Below are 9,632 nucleotides of genomic sequence, written 5' to 3'. Positions count from 1 at the left end.
CTTTCTCCCGGAGCGTTCAGACCGACGGTGCAGTGAGAGGATGAGAGGACCGACTCTGCAGTGGGAGGGTTTTTCATTACTGTGCACTAAGTCTGGTGGAGCCGTACCGTTCGGCTGTGGAATCTGACTCATTTAGTATTTCAGCCGCACTGTTGCTAACAGTAAATTCAACACCATTTTTGTTCAGTCTTCATTGGCATACAGATTGATTTATTTCGGATGCAACAGTGCACAGCTACAAGTACTCACTTCCTTTTTTCATCCCGCTAAGTTGTTGCTCTTCAAGACCCGGCAAACCTATAAGTTGGAGTGTGTGCACGGCCCCAGTATCAGGCCTCTCCAGAGGAAGTTTACATTGGTTAACCATGTTTCGGCATGACCCATTAACCTGTCAAAGGAAATCAAAGGCCAATAAAACAAGTAAATGGCTTTGGATGTGAGCTCTCTGTGGTAACCCGATTTCGGAAATGTCAGGAAAAATTAATAATCTGTTGGTTTTTTTGCGGGGGGGCACAGCTACAGCTACATGTCTGCTATAGATCTCTGGGTTATTGGTCATGAACTGTAGATGCTTGACCAGATTTTCTTAAATGCCTTTCAAAAAATACATACGTAGAGAAAAAAACGGCACATACATCCCGGACGTAAAGAGGTCGCCCACAAACCGGGAGGTTGGTGGTTTGACCCCCGCTTTCCCGGAGTCAGCGAGCCGAAGCGTCCCTGGGTAAGAAACTTCACCCCGAATTGCCCCCTCTGACGGCTGAACCGACAGTATGTGACAGAAAATGCACAGCAAATAGCGGCACTGTATGAACGTGTGTGTGTGGGAATGGCCGAATGTGACTTCTACTGTAAAAGCACTTTGAGTGCCACTGTACAGAGATACAGTCGATTTACACTAAAAAGGGTCTTCTAATTGAGGGCTTTGTTCTTTGTAATCTCATAGGTCACCGATGTACTTTCCATCTAATCAGGTTGAATTAGAATTGCTTCCTAATTGGCAGTTGTTCTATGTCCAGGTAACGGTAACACAGGACAGCGTCGGGAAATAATGACCTGCGTTTGTCTGTGTGTGTGTGTTTCTAGTCGGATTAGTAGCATGGCTCTGCGCGAGGATACAACATTTTGATACTGATTGAAATACTACACATCAACAGCTCTTCTACAGATGGCCACAAACGACATTCGAGGTTCCCAGATGTTTTTTCCCCGAAAGACTTCGGACGTCCCTGACACCAGCAGAGGGCGACCCCACTGGTTGCGAAAGGAAGTTAGTTTCCATAGAAGTCTATGAGAAAATGACTCTCCTCCTCACTCGATTTATTACGTCACTACACATTTTCCCGGGGAGTTTGTGGTCTCGATCGCGAGTTTCAACTCGTCTTCAACGCAGAATTTTTATCCACATTTTGTAAATTGGGATCTCATTTAGAGTAAAATAGAGAAAAATAACGGCATCGATCAAAATGCAAAGATGGAGGCTTCAGAAAGCTGCTTTCATGTTTGAAAGCGGCTTAAGATTGTGACCATGGTATAGATTTAGTCGTACTTGACACTGTGTTATCATGGTGGTTTTTTTGGTGTTATTAAGGTGCAAGCATGTTGGCATTCAGTCCAGTTCATTTCATATTACAGTTAGCCTCTCAACACTAAAACCAGTTGCCTGTTTTAACGTTGTGGCTGATCGGTGTGTGCATCAAGTCCGTGATTTACAGAATAATAACGACGACCACCTGAATGTGCAACGTGCAAGATAAAATCAGTATTTGTCTCGACAGATTCAGTACCGGCTCCGCAGCTAAAGAACTTGCATTTGACTTCGACAGCCACATTTACTCGGTGATCACTCAATTTCCTGCTGCAAAGTGGAGACAGAGTGCAAACAGCAAGTTCCTAAATTGTTCAGTGTTTTTCTTTTTCTCCTGCATGATCTTTCGTTCCCCGTGGCTGCTTGTTTTGATTAGTGATCAATTTATGATCTCTGTATCACTTACGTTTACCTCGGCCTGTCTGTCTTTCTTTTCTTTCCCCCGCCCTGCGTCTGTGCTGTACGGAGGAGTAGTTACATCATTAGTATGCCATTAGCTCTGATCATTGATTCCTCTTGCAGATCTCCCCCCTCCTCAATGTTCGCTGACACGGAATTCTGAGGAGATCCATGAACTTTATCACCTTCAGCGTTCCGGTTTCCTCCTCAGAATTCCCACTGGATCAGCACTTTCCTCCGCTCCAGACCTTTTCTAATTATCCTGCTCCTGGCTTTCAATAAATAATTACAATAAAGGTCATCAATCAAATCCGAAACATTGATAACTGAAGAGAAAGTCCAATATCCCCTTGGCACGGCACTCCTGCTGTCATAAATAGGATGACGGACTGTGTGAGTTAGTATGTGTGCATCCTGGTGTGTGTGTGTGTGTGTGTGTGTGTGTGTGTGTGTGTTCGTAGCGGCAAATCATTTTCACATAAATCATGTGCTATGAGATAGACGAGAAGGACCAGTGAATGTACTGCACACATGGGCTGCTGTGATTAAGCTTTGTCTATTTGTGTGTGTGTGTGTGTGTGTGTGTGTCTGTGCGTGTAGTTTTTAGATGATAAGGGCAACAAAAGTAAACAAAATACGATCAAACACAACAGTTTGACCGAGAATGAAGCTCAGGCTAAGCCCACACACATTGCAGACTAAGTAGCCATTCTGCATTTTGATTAGCACACACACACACACACACACACACACACACACAAACACCTGGATATGCTAATGGGAATGTGCCGCGAGAGCTGTGGGGCCGTCTCTTTGGTGCCAGTGATTGGTTGCTATCTGTCTCGCCTGGAGGAATGGCGAAGGCGGCCAGGCCTCCCGCCAGGCTCAGCCCAGAGAGGAGCTCTGATAACCGGGTAAAATGTGAGCCATCTTCAGCGTCAGCCTGGAGGAACCGCTGCCTCGGGCCTCCTCTGAACTGAAGCTGCAGCCTAAATGAGTGTCTGTGCCTGGCAGCTCAGTAGAGCTCAACACTGTACCAGTCTGTAACCACACGCACACACACACACACACACACACACACACGCGCGCGCTCTCACCCATGTGTTCACCTGGTTGGAGGGAAATTACAAAGAGAGGAGAGGAACATTGTCTGTTAAAAGAGTAAACAGCCTCGCTAGTTGTGTTTGAACGTGGGAGCCCAAATGCATTCATTATCCTTTTGCTTATGGAGGCATTGTGCTCTGCATGTCAACACTCTGCCACCCCCAAACCCTCATCATAATGCAAAGCCAATCACACACACACACACACACACACACACACACACACACACACAAGGGGACACACACACGCACTCACAGCTTCAATGACTCCAGAATGAGGAAATGACTTCCATTGGACTTTAAAATATTCTTATCCTTTTCTCTTTCCTCCCCTCACATCACTTCCCTCTCTCTATCCGTCCCCTTCATTCCCATCTAATTGTGTCCAAATACATGGCGGCGGTGCCGCAAACAGCACTAAATTAGTTTTCATCAACACACAATTCCACCTGAATTCGACCTGCAAATTTGCTGAACACACAAAGATGAAGTGGCTGGGCTTTTAGAGGTGTCGGATGATGGTTAGGAAGGCACAGATTTGCTGAAATGGAGATTTTTTGGAGATTGTGTTTGGTGGAGAAACAGGTTTCTATTAGGAACAAGTAATGGGTAGAGCGAGGCGCGTATCTGTCTACAGGAGAGCTGAGGGAGAGAGAGAGGGTTTCTCAGGCATCGTTGAAGTGACAGAGCGTGAAACAGTTTGCTAGGCAAGTCTAAAGATAGAGAGAAGAGCTGAGAGGGACGGGAAGAGAAGGTTGGCAGTGGGTGGTTAACAAGCCAATAACGCCGCATCCCGATCAGGTGAAAAATGCGTCACAGAGCAGATTCTTGTCCAGGCCGAGGGCGACTTGTCATCGTCAGCCGCAGATGTAGATTCATTGTAGAACACAATTCCTTCTGCTGACATTCATAATGACGGCTTAATGCTGTCGTGATTTATTTTATTTTATTTTATTGGGTCAGTCTGAAATTTGAAGCCAGAAAGCAACACATATACATTTTCAAATGCTCACAAATATTCACAAATTACTAACGACGTACACATTGTTGAGACATACAAGAAAAAAAAATCAAAGGCTAGATGAGATGATGTATCTCACGTTGCCTTTGCTTCATTCAGATAAAGGAATCTGGAATGCACCTAAATTTGTTGACTTTACCGGACAACACAATATGTAATGTCGCCAATGTTACCATGGCAACAAACACCAAGTCCACTTTTAGAGATTGACAGGTTAATTGTTAATTGGAGTAAATATTCCCCCCTGAGCCCATTGACCTTAGAAATGTAATAAGTGCATTTACATTTAATCAACACTGACAAATGTAGTTATCATGTCTTCATCTGGGAATTTTCTAATTGATAACCCCCCGACCTGGATTTTCAAAGTAAACAAACGCATGCGTATGTCTTTTTTTTTCTCTGCTAAGAAACACGTTTTAAAGTAAGTTTAAGTGTTTGTTTAACGCCCGTATGAATCTGCAGAGACTTGGAAATGGTGAGGTATGATCAACTGGTGGAAATAGGTCAAGTACATCAGACTCATTGGTTGACATAGCTAGAAGTGGTGGATGAATGGTTTAAATAGTTAAGTAAAAGTAATGGTTGGAAAAGTAAAGAAATCAAGTAAAAATACTTCAAACGAGTGATTAGCAGAGTCGATGAAAGTGCAAGTGGAGCCTGTTGAGATCGTCTGACAGAACGGTCGAAACTTTCCTCCGGAGCAAAGGAGCCCAGTAGAGTTAGAGACGATTGCAAAATGATTGTGAGTGATGGGGCTAGCATGTTCCCGGCTGTCTAGCAGTCACTATAATTACCAGTTTCCCCTCTTGTGAATAGTATTCATGTCAAAACCCATGTCCCGCAACTGGGCAAGTCGAATATTTCTAACAGGCCTTTTTTAGTTTCCACTCTTTCACCCAGCTCCTTGCTTCCTCTCTTCCTTCATGCACTCCTGACTCTTGTTTTGTTGTGTGCGCGTGTGTGCGCGTGTGTGTGTGTAAGTGTGTGTGTGTGGGTACGTGTGCGTGTGTGTGTGGTTGTGCGAGAGTTGTGTTGTGTTGCCTTTGTGACAGGGCCAGCATTACTGCCTGTTTTATAGGACTGCGGACAGCGTCTCTTTGCCAAGGTCAGGCTGACAGAGTGCATTACGTCAAAGTAATTCCCGACTTTACAATAGAGTGCATTTACACACTCGGTGTGCTGCACGGGCTGAAATTTGACTCTGTCAAATTTAAAGGAGGTTGTTGGGTTTTTTTTTACATCAGAGCTATTGAGTTATTTCTGCAGAGCACAAGAACACCTGCTCGATGTGTGCGTGTGTGTGTGTGTGTGTGTGTGTGCACACATGTAGATGCCGTGACGTTTGCTGCGATGTCTGATTAGTTATCTTATACAACTTGGATAGATTGTGACAGGTGTTAGAAGTTTCCTTGGGATTAGGAAGGCGGGAAGGAGACAAGAGGAGGGGACGAGGGGTTGCAGAGGTGCATGAGACAGGGGACCATGACCGACTCGCAATAATATCATATGACACAGAGAAGTGTGTGTGTGTGTGTTTGTGTTTGTGTGTGTGTGTGTGTGTGTGTGTGTGTGTCCGTGGGAGTGTGAGAGACTCCCCCATCTTGTTTGAGCAATTATCTCTCTATTCCAATCAGTGTTGATGTCTGAGTATCATCGTCTGTAAACACTAAGTGCACCCAGACTGTGTTTAATGAGACTGCCACACACACACACACACACACACACACACACACACACACACACACACACACACCAAAAAAAATAAAAAATAATACTCACACAAGCCATTCATATTGTCTGATGGCAGTTAGCAGCACTGTCGCCCTCTCTCTCCTCCACCATCGCCGCCTCTCACTGTCGGCACAGCCTGGATGTCTGGTAATGTGGTGACGATGGGCGTCAGCGGCGCCGATTGGAACAAAGTTCACCTAATAAGTCCCGCGAGTATCAGAGGTGTGATGTAAATACACCTGTTTTAAATAGAAGAAAAGGTGGAGATTTTGAGTCGGCATGGAAATTCAAAGGATTCGTGTGAGGGGGTTTACAGTAAAATGACTTGGTAAATAAATGAGAATTTGGTGCAGCTGTAAGGTGGCATGAATAAACAGCATTCAGCCTATACTCGACTTTGGTTGGTTTACTTCTCTTTTGCTTCTTTTTCTCATTCTATCGTTTAATGCTGTCTCAACTTCCCGCAGTTGGTCCGCATGTACCAACCATCCTAAAACGTGTTTTCACATCTTAAATTGTTCCAAATGTTCTATTTCTCTCCTGCCATCCTTTAATCCATCTCGCCTTCCTTCTTCATATCTCTTGCCCTTTTCACTCACACAACCTTGTCGTCCTCTCGCCGTCTCTGTGTTGCTTTGCATTTTTTATGCGTCGCTCCCTTCAATTGCGTTTCTGATTAATATTGATTTAGCTGTAATAGTTGGGCAACGGGGACCCTGTATTTCAATAACTTCTAATTACATGCAACACACACACACACACATGAGCTTTGATAAATCTAATTGCAAGTTCCACTCATAACGCCCCTGAGTACCAGCCCACAAATTACAACAGCGATCTGACATTGTCAATAAATATGGGGGCCATTCTGCCCAAGTGAAGTCTGAAAGGTGCAAATAAATATTATGAGACGTTTTCTTTGACTCCGCCTTTTTTTCTTTTCCATTTTCTTCTTGTCCTTCCTTCTTTCCCTGACTTCCTCTTCCCATCATCCCGTCCTCCCTCCCCCCCGTTAGCCCACCCTTTTATCTCCACTTTGCTTCAGCTGTTGATTCAGCATCCATCATTGGGAAATCTAATTTGTCAAACCTCAATCTATGGCAGGGCCCTCGACCCCGTGCTGCTGTCTGTTTGTCTGGAGCCCCGCAAATGAGATGTGTGATAAGGCAACGGGGGGGGGAAGTTCTGCCAGGAATAAAAACAGACTTTTGCACTTTGAAGTCGCAGGCAGATCAAAAACAACAGAGGGCCCTTTGTGGTACAAAGGGAGCGTTTCTCCCCTTCATCCGTCTTCCCCATCGTCCCCGCACCTTTTCTTCGCAACCAGTCTGTCACTCTGTGAGCTGTCACATATCACATACAGCCCCCAAATCTGCCTCACTTAGCCAGTATCTACCTACCAGGGGGAAAGAGATCTGACTCTGTGTGTGTGTGTGTCTATATAGCTGTGTGCACATATACCCGTGCATACCCTGAGGGCCTGTGGCAGGTGGTGCCATTTGCTCAGTTCCTGCGTTGGTACACAGGTGATGAAAACATGCTGTATTTTCCGTTCGTCTGTTTGTCTTCCCATTTCTGGGTCGCATGCTTTTAGTGGCGTCTCGCAGGCATTCTTCTTCGCTATTATTTCAGCACACCCAGCCTCTCCCCCCCCCCCCCCCCCCCCCCAGCGTCACTTTGATTTTGGCAGCATGCGCTTCCTGTCAAAGTCTGGAAAGACACTGTCACTGTCGGTACTGAAGTTAGGGACGTACTGTACATCTTGCGTCCCATAAGCCCGCAGCTACCCTTCATCACTCTCCCTCCGCCACCCTCCCGTCTGCCGGTCCCATGTTCCCGACATGGGAGTCATTTGTCTTCTTTGTGTCCGCTGCGATGATGTGGGATAACGTCAGGGGCCAGTGGAGCAGACAGGGGAGTATTGGAGTATCGATCCTTCCTCTGCTCCCCCTGTCCTCCTGCGACTGGTGCTGATGGAGTTTAGCTCCACACATTGTGTCTTGCGCCTTTTGGTGAACATGCGTGTGTGCGTGTGTGTGTGTGTGTGTGTGTGTGCTTGTGAGAGAGAGAGAGAGCAATTTATTTGTAGGAGGGAGTTGTTTGTGGCTGTATAGGACTGTTCATGTTCCAGTTAAATCTGCTCTCTCTCTCTACTCACATCCCGTTCCTTCCCTGCAGTGTCTGGTTACACGTTACAAGTCAGTCAGATGCGTGTAACAGGACAACATCTTAAAAACAGTCCCACTGACTTATTCATAGATGTAATGAAGACAATTACGCGACAGAAATAAGTTCCCAAAATGTACCTCAGGCAACCGACTGCGCCTGCTGAATCATTTTTTTTTTTGCAACTTGTCAAGTTTTGGCCAAATTGTTGAGTGATCACATGGTTTTCAGCCCACCACCGAATTACCCCGAACAAATTTAGAAGAGAAAACTAATGGTAGAATGACCCAGTTACAGATGACATACAAACTTCTTGGTCAAACTCTGACCTACTTATACTCACTTACTGTAGAAGGATAAACCTAGTTTCATGCCGCACTCACTCTTATTTGACCACCAAAAACAGCAGTTTAGATGATCTGTCTCATTCTACAATCTGTCTGTCTGGCTACGTATGTTTGTTATTGTTTTTGCTCCAAAGTTATGTGGGATTTCCCCTTTATTATCTTGGATGTGTGAGGAGAAGTGGAACCAGATTGGCATCTAAGTGAAACCTTCTGTGGGGCATGAAAGAACGATAAATTGGTAAGACTCTTCTTGTGTATTTAACTTAATGGACTAAATTGTGACGGGTCAATGTGATAGTTAATGTTTAATAGACATTTGATTTGTTTGTAATGTTCAAGTATGCGTACAGGTCTTTCTAGGGGTCACCGGAGTGTATGAGATGACCTGGGATTTCACTGTGGCCACAGCAATGAAATCGACAAACAACCTTGTGCAGTTAAAGGACTAGTGATGTAACACCCGCCAACATCAGTACAGGTTCAATAGAAGCGGTGCAGGAGCATCGTTTCAAAACCAACCTTGAGCTCAAAGATACAGTCATTATTCAAAGAAACGAAGTGTAAGTACTGCGATAGTTTGACGCCGCCTCCGTCTTGGGAACATCTTCCTCTCGTGTTCATTTGGTCACGGTCCAACGTCTGTATCTGAAATTCCTCATGAGAGTCGAAGCAAAAGAGATTACACAGTGAGCTGGTCAAACACGCTGAACTCCCCTATTCACAGCAAAAAGAGCGTGTGCATCCTTCATTTCAAGTAGCATGAGTTCTCAAAACAAGAACATAAAAATGTGTGTGTGTGTGTCTGTGTGTGTTAATGTGTTGTGCCGTATTTTACTCCCGCTCTTACTGTAAGTATTTTACTGTCTATATTACTGTAAGATATAATCCTCTGCCATAAATCAAATTTTTTTCCCTTTGTGTAGTGAATTTACTGGTGGAATATTTGCTTTTATAGAACCTTTCTTATCCAACTTCCCGCTACAGAGAGCTTTGACTGATGGAGTGATAATAGCCAGCTGATTTGGATCATCACAGAGCCCCTTATTATCCCGTTTGGCCTGGTCTGTGTTGTGATGTTCCTGTCTGGTCAGCACTGCTCACTTTGGCACTGAGCAGAGCCAGTTTCCGCTAAGTGACTCCTGGTTGTTGTGGAGCTCAACGCGCCCGTATTGAAAGAGACATCGGGAGATACGAAGCGCACACAAAACACACACTGTGGTTGGGAAGAGATCGACACATGATAGGCGAGAAGAGGGGATAAGCATCTGTGTGAA

This window comes from Scophthalmus maximus, chromosome 15 (genome assembly GCF_022379125.1).
Source record: "Scophthalmus maximus strain ysfricsl-2021 chromosome 15, ASM2237912v1, whole genome shotgun sequence".
NCBI classification, from domain to species: Eukaryota; Metazoa; Chordata; class Actinopteri; order Pleuronectiformes; family Scophthalmidae; genus Scophthalmus; species Scophthalmus maximus.
Note: the sequence above shows the minus strand (reverse complement) of the source record.